Source organism: Camelus dromedarius, chromosome X (genome assembly GCF_036321535.1).
Source record: "Camelus dromedarius isolate mCamDro1 chromosome X, mCamDro1.pat, whole genome shotgun sequence".
Taxonomy (NCBI): Eukaryota; Metazoa; Chordata; class Mammalia; order Artiodactyla; family Camelidae; genus Camelus; species Camelus dromedarius.
Window position 1 is genome coordinate 26,158,299 of NC_087472.1, and position 15,756 is coordinate 26,174,054.

Below are 15,756 nucleotides of genomic sequence, written 5' to 3' on the forward strand. Positions count from 1 at the left end.
CCCTTAAACATACATTTAAAGACACTTCTTAGCTTTGACCCTTTTGCCAGAGATTTTGGCAGCACATATGGCAGGGTGTCATTCAGGAATGTCACAGACTTATTGGCTCAAGGTACCTAGAATGTCCAGTATCCTGACTGGGCCCAAAGTAGGGGTTTGATAAGTATTAGAATTCAATTAAAATTTTTAGATTAAAATGTTAAAATTTTGGATGATGCAATTATGTAATTTTTTAGCTACTTTCTAATTTTTTTCAAAATGACTGGATTGCTTTTGTTTATATATATATATATATATATATATATATATATATATATATATATATATTATTGTTAATATTTCAAGCCTACAGAAATGTATAGAGACCAACATGGTGAACACACATACACACATTACTTAGTTTTATTAAACTAACCCTATGCCATATTTACCTGAGTTTCCTTTCTTTTTAAGAATCACTTGGGGAGCTTCAAAAAATTTAATAAAATTTAATTTTATTAAAAAATGAAATTAAAACATTATAGACAAAGTTGACAGCCCATAGGCACCCTTCCCAGTCTCTCCTACACCATCTCCCCCTAGAAGTACCATTATCTTGAATATTTTTCTACTGCTACTACAGTGAGGGTATTCATAAATAATATAGGTGTATTTTGCATATTTAAAAACTATATACAAATGATGATCGGTTCATACATCATTCTGAAACTTGCCTTTTTTCATTCAGCGTTTTGTCTATGAGACTCATTCATGTTGGTACAATAGCTCTAGTTCATTCACTGTCCTTGTTAATAGAGTATTCCAGAGTGTGTATGTTTACTCAGCCTTTCTCCTGATGGAGGACATTTATATTGCTTTCATTTTTTTTTTTTTCACTGTTACGAATGGGTCTGCTCTGAGAATTCTTGAGCATACGTGCAAGTTTCTCTCGGTGTCCATTTAGAAGTGATATTTGCATCTTCAACTTGACCAGATATTGCCAAATTGCCCTATAAAATAGTTGTACTCTCACTAGCCGTGCCTGGAAGTTTCCGTTGCTTCACATCCTTGCCAAAACTTGTAATTTGTTGTGCTTTTAAAATTTTTCCAGTTTGATGGGTATGAAATGGTATCTTATGTAAAGCATTTAGAATGTTGCCTGGCACATAGTAAGGGCTCAGTAAGGGCGAGTTACTTTTTTAATGACCATTTCCATAATCAGTATGGATGTTGGGCACCTTTTCATTTGTTTGCTGGGCATTAAAACTTTCCTCTTCTGTGAAGTACCTTTTCATATCCTTTCCTCATTGTTCTTCTACTAGGTTATTTGTCTTTTTCTTACTGGTCTATAAGGCTCTTTATATTTTCTTGCACTAGTACTTTGTTGTTTATGTATTTTGTGGCATGTCTTTAACTTCATTTATGGTATCTTTTGTCATTCAGAATTACTTTTTAATTTTAATGTACTCAGATTTATCATTTCCCCCTTTGTGTTCTGCTTCTTATATTTTGTTTAAAAAATCCTTTTCTATTCATGGTTATAAATTCTCAAGGGAACTCGATCTTTCTGCCCAGAACCCAGGTCTAGGTAGGCAATCTTTTGTTTAGTCTCCTCTGCCAGTAGACAGGTTTTCTAACTCACCATTCCACTGAGGGAATAACTAATTGGTGGTCCATGACTAATATGAGGTTCTTGGTTCCAAGGCCTTGGCTCCTCTCTCTGTACATTGTACTGATTAGTATTAGGTTGAACTAAGAGCAACAGAGATCCAAAATAATAGTGGTGTAAATCAGAGAAAAATTGTCTCATGTAACAGGCCAGAGAAAGACAGTAGTTTGTCCCCACCATGCTCTCAGGCACCCAGACTCTTTACATCTTGTTGTTCCACTCTGTGTGGCCTCCGTTTCTCCAGTCACCTCATGGTCCAAGATGGCTGCTCCAGCTCTAGCCTTCACATGTACATTCCAGCCAACAGAAAACAGTAAGAGGTCAAGAAGAAGGGACATGGTAGCTGTCTTTTAAGATTCTCAGTAGCTTCCAAGTGACATTTTCTCTTACATCCCATTGGTCAGAACTTAGTCATGGTAGTCTTTATTCTAGGTGACTGTGTCCAACTAAAAATGAGGAGTTATGTTATGGATATAGAGGAGAATGGATATTGGGGGATAGCAAACAGTCTTGGCCACAGTAGTCAAATCTCAAGTCATTAGATGACAGGTTACTGGTATACCACTCGAGTTTTTAGTTCTCTCGTCCTTTCTGGCACCTTATTTTCTTGCACTCTCAACTGTGCTTTTAAGCCATTCATTCAATAAATATTCATTGAGCATCTATTTTGGGGCCAGGAACTGTTTTCAGAGCTAGAGTTACAGCAGTGAACAAGACAAAATCCCTTCCCTCATGAAGCTTACACTCTAGATGAGGGAGACAGGCCATAAATAAACCAGAAAATGCAATACTATAATATCAGAGGGTGTGAATTTGGATGGAGAAAAATAAAGCAGGTTATAAGGGGATGGGGAGTGCTGGGAGTGGGGTGAGTAGTTACTGTTTCAGGGAAGCCCTCTGTGATAAGGTGACATTTGCATAGAAACCTGAATGAAATGAGGAAGAAAGCTATGGTGTTATTTTGAGCAAGAGCATTTCAGGCAGAGGTAAGAGTAAGTGCAAATGCCCTGAGGTGGAAATGGACATGGTATGTTCAAGGAACAGTAAGTAGGTCTGTGTGACTGGAGCACAGTGGGAAAGTGGAGCCAGAGAGCAGTGGTGCACCAGAGGTACCAAAGCATCAGATCAGCAAGAGCTTCATAGGATTTTGCTTTTATTGGATGGGGAAGAGAGGCCATTGGAGGGTTTGAACAGAGAGGGGTGCCATGATCTGCCTTATGTTATATTTATTTATTATTTTTAATTTTTTTCTTTTCTTTTTTTAATTGAAGTATAGTTGATTTACAATGTTGTGTTAGTTTCTGGTGTCCTTTTTCCCCTGGTAACCATAAGCTTATTTTCTATGTCTATGAGTGTTTCTGTTTTGTAAATAAGTTCATTTGAATCATTTTTTTATAATCTACATTTAAGTGACATGTTTTTCTCTGTCTGCCTTACTTAGTATGGTAATCTCTAAGTCCATCCATGTTGCTGCAAATGGCATTATTTCATTCTTTTTTATGGCTGAGTAGTATTCCATTGCATATGCAACTTTTTTAAAAATTGAAGTAGAGTTAATTTACAATGTTGTATTAGTCTCTGGTGTACAGTGTGGTGATTCAGTTTTACACACACACACATATATTCTTTTTCATTACAGGTTACTACTAGGTATTGAATATAGTTCAATATTCAATGTACATACATACCACAACTTCTTTATCTAGTCACCTGTTGATGGACATTTAGGTTGTTTCCATGTCTTGGCTATTGTAAATAGTGCTGCTGTGAATATTGGGGTGCATGAATCTTGTTGAATTAAGATTCCCTCTGGATATATACCCAGGAGTGGGATTACTGGATCATATGGTAACTCTGTTTTTAGTTTTTTAAGGAACCTCCGTACTGCTCTCCATAGTGGCTGCACCAGTTTACATTCCCACCAACACTGTAGGAGGGTTCCCTTTTCTCCCCAGGCTCTCCAGCATTTATCATTTGTGGACTTTTTGATGATGGCCATTCTGACCAGTGTGAGGTGATACCTCATTGTAGTTTTGATTTGCATTTCTCTGATAATTAGTGATATTGAACATCTTTTCATGGGCCTATTGGCCATCTGTATGTCTTCATAGGAGAAATGTCTGTTTAGGTCTTCTATCCATTTCTCCATTGGATTGTTTGTTTTTGTTATTGAGTTGTATGAGCTGTTTATATATTCATGAAGTTAAGCCCTTGCCAGTTGGACCGTTTGAAAATATTTCCTCTCATTCTGTAGGTTGTCTTTTGTTCTGTTTATGGTTTTCTTTGCTGTGCATGCCTTATATTTTAAAAAGACTACTTCAGCTGTAGAGTTGAGAATAGGCTAAACGGTGGATGCAGGGAGATAAGTTAGAAGACTATTGTGGTTGGCCAGGCCAGAGATGAGTTATTTGGACTAGGATGGTAGTAATAGAGGTGATGAGAAAGGGTAAGATTAGAGTTACATTTTGAAGGTACAGCCCAAGTATTTGCTGAGGGATAAGTGCAAAGTGCGAGAGAGAGAGAGAGGCAGTAGACTCGACTCTTAGGTTTCTGTCCTGAGCAACTGATTGAGTGGTGATGTCATTTACTGAGATGAGGAACACTGGGAAGAGAGCAGGTGTTGGGGAGGGAAATCGAGTCCTGTTTTGACCAGGTTAAATTTGAAAAATGCAAGGGGAGAGATCATGATACAATTGGGCATAGGATTTGTGAGTTTCAAGATACCTGGGTTCGAGATCCACATGTGGGAGCCATCAGCATATACATGGCCATGAGATTGGATGAGATCATGAGGAAAGGCAGCAGGGAGGTTGGTAGCTTTGGCAACAGGGAAGATGAGGACATTCTCTTCTAATTCCTATTTTTTCAGTAAAATCAGAAGAAAGATCATTTGCTGATAGTTGACATGGTAGAGAGGACACTGGAGGTTTGAGGAGAAGGGAGATGGTATGAAATATCTATTTATGATGTTATATTTTATAAAACATTTCTAGGTGTTGTGGGAGGGATTTTTGCATTATCCAATGAGCAGTTTGCTGTCATAGCTTTTATAATGAGAAGATCATTTTAAATTAAAAGACATGTAGATACTTAAAAATCATCCTATCCAAAATAAGTCAAAAGATGCTTTACTTAAGAAACTGACTTAAGATTAATGTTCAAAAATCAGTTGCATTTCTTTACACTAATGATGAATCAACAGAAAAAGAAAGTAAAGAAACAATCCCCTTTAAAATAGCACCCAAAGTAATAAAATACCTAGGAATAAATCTAACCATGGAGGTGAAAGAATTATACACAGAAAACTATAAACCATTGATGAAGGAAATTAAAGAAGACTTAAAAAAATGGAAAGATATCCCATGCTCTTGGATTGGAAGAATCAATATTGTTAAAATGGTCATACTGCCCAAGGCAATCTACAGATTTAATGCAATCCCATCAAATTACCCAGGACATATTTCACAGAACTAGAACAAATCATAATAAAATTAATATGGAACCATCAAAGACCTAGAATTGCCAAAACATTACTGAAGAAAAAGAAAGAGGCTGGAGGAATAACTCTCCCAGACTTCAGACAATACTATAGAGCTACAGTCATCAAGACAGCATGGTATTGGTACAAAAACAGACATATAGGCCAATAGAACAGAACAGAGAGCCCAGAAATGAACCCACAAACTTTTGGTCAACTCATCTTCGACAAAGGAGGCAAGAATATACAATGGAATAAAGACAGTCTCTTCAGCAAATGGTGTTGGGAAAAGTGGACAGCAGCATGTAAAGCAATGAAGCTACAACACTCCATTACACCATACACAAAAATCAACTCAAAATGGATCAAAGACTTAAACATAAGACAAGATACAATAAACCTCCTTGAAGAAAATATAGGCAAACCATTATCTGACATACATCTCAAAAATGTTCTCCTAGGGCAGTCTACCCAAGCAATAGAAATAAAAGCAAGAATAAACAAATGGGACCTAATGAAACTTACAAGCTTCTGCACAGCAAAGGAAACCATAAGTAAAACAAAAAGACAACCTACGGAATGGGAGAAAATTTTTGCAGATGAAACCGACAAAGGCTTGATCTCCAGAATATATAAGCAGCTCATACGACTTAATAAGAAACAACCAAACAACCCAATCCAAAAATGGGCAAAAGACCTAAACAAGCAATTCTCCAAGGAAGACATACAAATGATCAATAGGCACATGAAAAAATGCTCAGTATCACTAATTATCAGAGAAATGCAAATCAAAACTACAGTGAGGTATCACTTCACACCAGTCAGAATGACCATCATTCAAAAATCCACAAATGACAAATGCTGGAGAGGCTGTGGAGAAAGGGGAACCCTCCTACACTGCTGGTGGGAATGCAGTTTGGTGCAGCCACTGTGGAAAACAGTATGGAAATTCCTCAAAAGACTAGGACTAGACTTACCATATGACCCAGGAATCCTGCTCCTGGGCATATATCCAGAAGGAACCCTACTTCAGGATGACACCTACACCCCAATGTTCATAGCAGCACTATTTACAATAGCCAAGACATGGAGACAACCTAAATGTCCATCAACGGATAACTGGATAAAGAAGTGGTGGTATATTTATACAATGGAATACTACTCAGCCATAAAAACCGGCAACATAATGCTATTTGCAGCAACATGGATGCTCCTGGAGAATGTCATTCTAAGTGAAGTAAGCTAGAAAGAGAAAGAAAAATACCATATGAGATTGCTCATATGTGGAATCTAAAAAAAAAAACACAAAGGATAAATACAAAACAGAAACAGACTCGGAGACATAGAATGCAAACTTGTGGTTGCCAAGGGGGCGGAGGATGGGAAGGGATAGACGGGATTTCAAAATTGTAGAATAGATAAACAAGATTATACTGTATAGCACAGGGAAATATACAGAAGATCTTATGGTGGCTCACAGAGAAAAAAATGTGACAATGAATATATATATGTTCATGTATAACTGAAAAATTGTGCTGAACACTGGAATTTGACACAACATTGTAAAATGATTATAAATCAATAAAAAATGTTAAAAAAAATAAAGGTGGAAGCAATAAAAAAAACTGACTTATTAAAGACCATGTATAGAAAAAAGAAACAATCAAAAATTAAAATGTTTCTTAAATTCCAGCAAATGAATAAAATAAAATAGAAACTGGATTGGCTTTCCATTTTATTTACATGGGAGAGGTGACATGAAAGAGTGGTTTACCTAATATCTCCTGCTCCCACCAAGACTTGGTGACTGTCATCATGTACGCCAGACGACTTCCATGATGTTTGGCCACTGGTCCTGTTTCTAGAGAAGAACACTGCTGCTGTCCAGTGCCACACCGGAAGCATAGACAGGGCAACAGACTAGAAATTGAGGAGTAATGCCTCATATCTCTTGGGCCAGATTAGATGGGTCCTAGCCACTTGCAGATGGTGTGGGTCCAAAGTAAAGCAGGTCTGAATGTCCAGTCTGGAGACCACTGGAGCAAAGGACCAGACCTATTTCGGCCAGCCCCCGAGGTTAGACAGAGCCAGCATGCACTCAGGTGCTCTCTCCCAGTCTCTGCTTCATAGTCTCCTTCACTGGGGCTAGATTACAGTGCACCGTTGACCCTGTCCTCCCAGGCCACCACATGAAACAGTGGCATACATTAACGTATTGTTTCCCCAATGTCAGATGAGGGAAGAGGCAAACTAATCTGTAGCTTATGCTTCACACTCTGAGGAAGTTAAAACACCTGGTAGGGACATGTACTTCCATCTACCATAGTTGTAGAGGATCTTGCTCTGCAGTCCTCAATTTTGCTTGACTGTCTGTGTCAGAAAGCAGCATGGATAAGTACCTGAAATAAAATGGTGTAAATATGGATGAAGAGAGGGGACGGATTCAAGAACTGTTTGGGAGGTGAGTTTGGTAGGACTTGCCTGATTAGATGTAGGAAGGAAGGAGAGTGAGGGTTCTACAGTAACAAAATCCAGCCCACTTATTCTGTACGGCCCATGATCCAAGAATGGGTTTTACGTTTTTAAATAGTTGGAAAAAATCAAAAGAAGGCTATTTCGCAGCTTGTGAAAATGACATGAAGTTCAAATTTCAGCACATGTAACTGAAATGTTATTGGGACACAGCCCCACCCGTTTGCTCCGTATTGTCTGCAGCTGCGGTATTCCTGCAGCAGCAGAGTTGGGTAGTTGCAGCAGAGGTCATATGGCTGGCAAAGCTTCAAATGGTTCCTGTTTGGCCCTTTATGGAAAAAGTAGGCTGACCGCTAGTCTAGGTGACTTGCGGTTTTCTGGCCTGGGTAACTGGACGGGAGGTGGTATCGTCACTGAGATGGGGAACGCGGGACGGGGAGCAGGTTTCCAGGGAAGAGGAGGCACTCAGGTCAGGACATGGTGATCGTGAGGTGCCCGTGGGTTCCCAAGGGGAGAAGCCCAGCAGGCAGCTGGGTATGGGGCTCTAGAACTTAGGAGAGATGCCTGGGCTCTATTATTGGCCCCCTTCCCCTTCTCCGGAAGTGAATGCCCAAATTCCCGTAGTCTCTTCCCACTATTTCAGTGGGGACTCAGAGCTCCAGTTTTCACTTCAGTTTCAGTGTTTGCTTTAGACACAAACATGTAATTTCTTTTAGAACCCTAAAGATGTGTGGGTGAAGGCGAGAGGGCTTTTAAGAATTTATGTGAGAAATTGAAGTTATCTTCAGTTTAGTCTCTAGTCTTCCTAGGATGTAAGGCCTTTTCTTGTTTAAATTACAACTGAATAGTGGGGAGGAGGGCGTGGAGTGGGGCATAAGTGGATCTTTTGATTTTGTTGCTCTAGCTTGTGCTTTGGCAGAGGGGTTAAAAACAAAACCACAAGGCAGCATTTTTGTATTCCTGAATTCGCGTGGATTCCTTCAGAAAACAGTTGTTTTTCACAATATAAAAAACAACACTGATTTCTCTGGACACCGTTTATTTTATTGATTTGAACTCTTGCCCAAATCAAGTGAGTGTAGGCAGCTTTGGTAACAGAACGGGGGGATTTCAAGGGCCTAGCGAAGGAGGCTGGATACCATCTAGAAACTGCCTTACAGCATCAGGGAACCAAGATTTTCCTCCTTTCCTCCTTCCTCCTTTTTAATTCTCCTGGATCTCTCCTTTTTCCCTTGATTCGTCTTGGTGTGGTGGCTCAGAGTGTGAATTTTTACACCAGGTTCCCCGGGTTCAAATTCCAGCTCTGTCATTTACTGGCTATGTAATCTCAAGCAACTTGTCTAGTTTTACTGTGCCTCAGTTTCCCCATTCATAAGATGGTGGGTAATATTAGTAATTACCTCCCAAAGTTGTAGTGAGCATTAAATGAGTTCATGTATGCAAAGCAATTATAACAGTGCCAGGCACATATTTAAGTACTGTATGAGTTATTGTTATCATCGCTCCCTTCTACATCATTTTTCCCCTCCTTTCCTTATTATTTACTGTCCTGCAATTATCCCACTTGCATTACTGCCTAGGCATGAGTTTTCTTTCATGAGGGCTGCACTTGTGTTTTGCTTAGATAAAGAACCTCACAGAGGTGAGTCTTCACCTGAATAAGTCAATTCCAGATGTCAGTCACCTTGGTAAAAGGACAGTTCCTCAAACCAAAAACAAACAATTTGAACTGGGCAGGAGAGCCTTCATTGGCATATCTATTGGGACACTGACGATCTTCAACAAGAAGAAGTCACAGTGTCTAGGAAGGACCTCTTGGGGTGAGAAGTAGGTTGTGGGTGGTAAGAAGCAAGGAAAAAAAGCGAGGACCCTAGGTTAAGATGTCTCTGAAGTTGTGCCAGTCTTTTTTAAGGCTAGATATCTCAAATGTTTACTTACTTTTTGTTCCTTCTCAGAGTTTAATAAACATGTCCCCTCCTCCTCCTTTGACTGTCACTGTTTTAATTTATATTTCTTTAATAAGAAACTTGAACATTTGTTCATATATTTATCAACCATTTGCATTTTCCTTTCTGCAAATTGCCTATCCATGTTCTTTATCCATTTTCCTATTAGAAAATTCATCTTATTGATTTGTAAGAGCCCTTTTTATATTAAGGATATTTATCTTTAATCTACCATACATGATGCAAATATTTTACTTAGTTATTTTTCTTTTGACTTTATTTATAACATTTTTAACTTAAAATTTTTGGTTCCGATTTTATTAGTTGCTTTTCTTTTTTTGACTTCCAGATTCTGAGTCTTCCTTAGAAAGACCTTTCCAACCTCAAGACTGTTCACATAGTAATACATGTTCAATTCCAGTTCTTAAAGGGCCTTGTTTTTTACATTTAAATCTATGATCAATTTGAAATTCATTTTTGTGCAAATAGTAAGGTTAAGATCACTTAAATTTTGTGCAGATACCTAGCCAATTATTCTAACATTATTTAGTGAATAATCCCAACACCATTTATTGATGTTTTTGAAATGAAACGTTTGTCATATAGATTTTTAAATATTATTCTGTTTCTATATTAGTGAGTTCCCAGTTTAAAGAATTAAGACTTTTTTTTTTAGAGCAGTTTAATGTTCCCAGAAAAATTGAAGAGAAGGTATGGAGATTTCCCGCATACCCCTGCTCTTACACATACATAGCCTCCCCCTTATCAGAATCTCCCAGCCAGAGCGGTACATGTTACAATTGATGAATCTACATTAACACATCATAATCACTCAAAGACCATAGCTTATATTATAGTTCACTCTTGGTGTTGTACATTCTGTGGGTTTGGACAAATCTATAATGATATGTATCCATCATTATGATATCATACAGGATATTTTCCCTGCCTTAAAAATTCTCTGTGCTCTGCCTAGTCATCTCCCTCCACCCATCTTCCAAACAGTGACCACTGATGTTTTTATTGTCTCCATAGTTTTGTCTTTTCCAGAATATCATATGGTTGGAATCATACAATATGTAGCGTTTTCAGATTGGCTTCTTTCACTTAGTAATATACATTTAACTAGTAATATACATTTAACATTCCTCCATGTATTTTCAGGGCTTGATAGGTCATTTCTTTTAAGGGCTGAATAATAATCCATTGTCAGGATGTACCTCAGTTTGTTTATCCATTCAGCTACAAAAGGACATCTTGGTTGCTTCCAAGTTTTGGCAATGATGAATAAAGCTCCTGTAAATATTCATGTGCAGGTTTTTGTGTGGACATAAGTTTTCATTTCTTTTGGGTAAATTGCTGGATCATATGGTAAGAGTATGTCTAGTTTGTAGAAATCAGCAAACCGTCTTCCAAAGTGGCTATACCACCAGCAACAAATGGAATTCCTGCTGCTCTACATCCTTGTCAGCATTTAGTGTTGTCAGCGTTCTGGATTTTGGCCCATTCTAATAGATGCATAGTGGCATCCTATTGTTTTAATTTGCATTTTCCTGATGAGATATAATGTGGAACATCTTTGTAAATGCTTCTATTTTGCAAATATGTTTTCACAGTCTACGGCTTCTCGTTATCTTGACATTGTCTTTCACAGAGCAGAAGTTTTTAATTTTAATGAAATTCAGTTTATTAGTTATTTCTTTCATGGATCTGTCTTTGGTGTTGTATCTAAAAGGCATCACTATACCCAGAGTCATCTAGGTTTCCTCCTGTGTTATCTTGTAGGAGTCTTATAGTTTTGCATCTTTCATTTAGATCTGTGATCTGTTTTCAATAAATTTTTGTGAAGGGTGTAAAGTCTGTTGTCTAGATTTCGTTTTTTGCATGTGGATGTCCAGTTGTTCCAGCACCATGTGTTGGAAAAGACTGTCTTTGCTCCATTGTATTGCCTTTGCTCCTTTGCCAAAGATTAATTGACTATATTTATGTGGGTCTGTTTCTGGACTCTCTTCTGTCCCGTTGATCCCTTTGTCTGTTCTGTTGCGAAGACCACACTGTCTTGATTACTGTAGCTTCATAGTAAGTCTAGAAGTCAGGTAGTCTTAGTCCTCCAACTTTGTTGTTCTGTAAATGTCTGGTTTTAATTAGCTATATTATTCATTTTAATGTCAGCTAGGGTGAGCCTTTGTTTCTTATTCCTCTTTTGGGGGATATTCTTTAGCTATTTTTATATCTTTATTCTCTCTGATAAACTTTAGAATCATGTTTTCAAATTTAAAAATTCTTTTGGGATTTTGATTGGGGTGGCATTGAATTTAGACATTTAGGTGAGAAGTCATATCTTTATAATTGTGGTAAGGTATGCTTTTCCATTGATTCAGGACCTGATTTTTATATCCTTCATTAGATAGTCCTCTTGGCCTAAAGTTTTCCCTTCAGGGCTAATTATCTTAGAGGCCTTTGGTTTTGTTTTATTAAAGGAATTAAATTATTTTATTCGTGGCAGCAGCAACTGTTGAAATTGGCCGACTTAGCAAGTTGGAGTGTTGCTAGTCATGAGAAAGGCTTCACTGGAAAGAGGAAGGGATAGCTGCAAAGATGGTGAACAGACCTGGAGCATACTCAGGCTCTCGAGCAAAGCCAACCTGCGGACTAAGTGCCGTGTTAGAGATGAAGGTCAAGCCAACGCCTACTGTGTGTGGTGTGCAAGCATGCAAGGGGGCAGATAGTTGCAATTAAGGGTGAAAAACAGCCATTAGTAGGAAAGAGAGATCTCCCAGTGGACTTATTGGTGGGATGATCAGCAAAAGGGTCCTTGAGGACAAACCAGCTGATGGAGTAGTCATCAGAGTCCAGTGAGGCAGGCAGTCCTTCCAAGACAGCATTTCTCAACTTCTGCACTACTGACATTAGGGGCCAGGCTGATTTTTGTTGTGGGGGCTGCCTGTGCATAGTGGGATGTTTAGCAGCATCCTTAGTCTCTGCCCACTAAATGCCAGTAGCTACCCCACTTCCCAGTTATAACAAGCAAAAATGTCTCCAGGCACTGCCAAGTGTCCCCCTGGAGTGGGGCAGGGGGCTCACTCCTGATTAAGAATCACTGTTCTAAGATCTAAGGGATGGCGGAGCAGAGCAATAACCAAAGAAGTGGGCATGTGAGTTCAGCCAGCTGGGTGCTGGCAGTGAAGGTTTCGGTCTAGGCAGTTCAGTCTTGGCCACTTGGCCTCCTGGAAAGGGGAAGTGCAAGAGACCCACCCCCACTCTGCCACATCCTGGTAGAGGGGGTGGGTTGGTGTGGTAGCTGACTTCCTAGGGATGGCCCAAGATCAGAGCAGGAGGAGGAAGAAGCAGACCAGGGCAGGGACTGATTTGCTCACAGCCATCTGAAGGAAGAAACCCTTGCTAGGGAATAGCCAGCAGGGAGGGAGACTGAGGGCGGAGAGGTATCTGTCTCTGCAAAAAATTTGTTTTTGGATGGAGAGAGGGAAACTATAGTCAGTTCTACCTCAAGACCTTCCCCTAGTGCAGGCTTGTCAGCTCCTGACTAAATGTCAGTTTCCCCAAGTTGCAGTGGCTGCAGAAACTTGCTGAAATGCCCTTAGGTGAGATGAGCAGGAGTCCTGGGTCATGGTTGTGGAAATAGATTCATTCAGACAGTGAGCACTGAGAAGCTAGTGTGAGAAGGGTGCTCAGCATGGGGGGTGTGGGAGCTCTCAGAGAGATGGGACTGAGCAGGGAAGGACAGGGTCTAGGAGTGGATTGGGAGATAGGGGCCCGCACTTTACTACAATGCGAGGAGACAGGAGACCTCAACTCCAAGCCGCATCATCTAAAGAGAGGATGAAATACCTTTAAACAAGGTTGGTTGGGCAGTTTCCCCTAAAGGGTTTCTATAGCTACAGAGAAATGAGTAGGAAATGGGGAAGGGAAACTCTGAAAACTTTTCTGATCTTTTTCAAGAGAGCTGTAGAACAGTTATCTGTGACCGCTGATAGCGGAAATCCAATATGAGAGATATAAATTAAACTCAGTTGAAGGAGGCTGTGTAGAGACTGTCTATAGAGGGAATACTGAGGGAGTGAGTTCTATCAGTTCAATCTCAAATCCAAAACCACTTCTGTATAATTCTGATAGTGGAAGAAAGCCAGCAGAGGTAAGCAGAGAGGCCCTAGAGTTTGGGGGGGCATAAGGGATGGCTTGTCAATGCTCAGATGTGTATAGAAGCTATAAAGACAGAGGCAGAGCTGATATTCAGCCAGGATGCACCAGTATGAGTGTTTGGTGCTAACAGCCAGCATCTGTGTATATTTGTCAGTGCCCATACCACATAAGAAATAATATCCCTGTGTGGGGGCACAGATCTCTATCACATGGTAAGATTGAGTGAGGCCAGAGGTAATCTGTGGAATATCAAGTGGTAAAAATGGCCTGATCTTGACCCATCCATTGTCCCTACCCCACTTCCACCTGGAATGGAGAGATGGGTCCAGAGACATAGAGGGCATGGTGGCTGGCAAAACTGTCCTATGCTTTAGGGTAAAGATTACAGATCTAGCTAACACATATGTAGATGTAACAGTCAAATAGACATGCCAGGCATCGTTCTCTGTGCTTTACATACCTTACTTCACTGAGTTTTCACAATAATGTTAGGGGATAGGTATAGTTAATACCTCCATTTTCCAGATGAGAAAATGAAGGCATAGAGGGGTCAAGAATCATGCCCAGGACTCACAACTTAGTAAACAAGAGCTCAGATTCTGACCTGGCCAGCTGGGCTTCAGAGTGGGTGCACTTAACCACTATGTGTTCTGTAGAAGGAATGCCAAACCTCTCAAAATGAGAATAATCAATAGAGGGCAGACAAAGCCCCTGGATAGACTATGAGGACCCCTAACTAGTCCACCCCTGTCAAAGTCTCATCTAGAAGCACAGAGTTATCATGACAGTGGTGGCAGCTCAAAGAGAAATGAGAAAAATCTCAAGATGGTTAAACCAATGGAGATAGAGTTGGAATTTTCCCTCCTGAAGATTCTCCTTCCAGGACTAGAATTTTTAAGTTTTGTTTCTGTAAGGAGGAAGTGGTAGTAGTGGTGGTGAGGGGGCTACCTTATTTTCAAAAACAAAACATTCTGCGTAAATACCCAAAATTACTTCCCTGAAAGTAATTTCTCTTGCATGTAACCTGAATTGTATTCATCTGACCCTGTACCTATTTGGGGCTAAGGTGGAACAAAATGAAGCCAAGTTTCCTTCTGTAAGTCTTTCATTTTAATTGTACTTGTTTTGATAAGGGTAATTTTGTCAACTCAGCCCTTTTTTCACACACCTCTTTTATGTGTGTTTGTCTAGAATTAGTTTGGGATGTGGAGGGAGGGCATTCAGTATTACCATGCTGTTACAGTGATTCTGGAGACATCTCAAATCCTGACCGGCAAGCAGGAATTCTGAAATAATTCACTGCATGAGCAATATAGGACCTGCTCAGCTTTGCATCGAACACAACTCCACATCAATATTGGCTCTGCTCGTTTCTCAATGTTAAATGTTCAAATTTATCAGTGCTAGGCACTGTTATTTGCATCCCTCAAGAAGACATGTTTCTCTTCAGGGATACATAATTCAGAAGACCCAGTCCAGTTATTGATGGAAAAAGACTACCCTTGGATTAGCTATTAGATTATAATTATAATCTATCATCTGCATATCTGCCCACTGAATACTGCCTTGATCATTCAGATAATCTGGCTCACTATGGGAGATCAAAAGATTGTGACGAATGGTCTACAATTCCCAGGTTGCAGCCCTGACCTGCTCATATGATAGCGTCCATTGGTTTCCTATCAGAGGTACACAGTCAGCCTGCAGGTTGAGTCCAGAGCCTTTAAAACTCTCAAACCTAGGAGATCTAATGAAGTAGTGATTTTTACAAAGTGCTACAACTCACAGAGAACAAGACTTATAGCTCAGAACTCAACTGAGGTTGGCTGAAAATGTTTTCTAGCATGGGAATGAAGCAAATAGATTGTAACTATTCTGGACAAAAATAAAAGGCTGATTTACCCATTTTGAGTTTTACCAAAGGATAAGGGAGTCAGAAAAACAATAGAGAATATTATCTGATTTTGTATGCACGCTATTATTATTTTTGCTTTGCATGTCCCTGGTAATAGTGGTTGGTTTTAATGGTCAGAGTTCATGTAATAAAATGA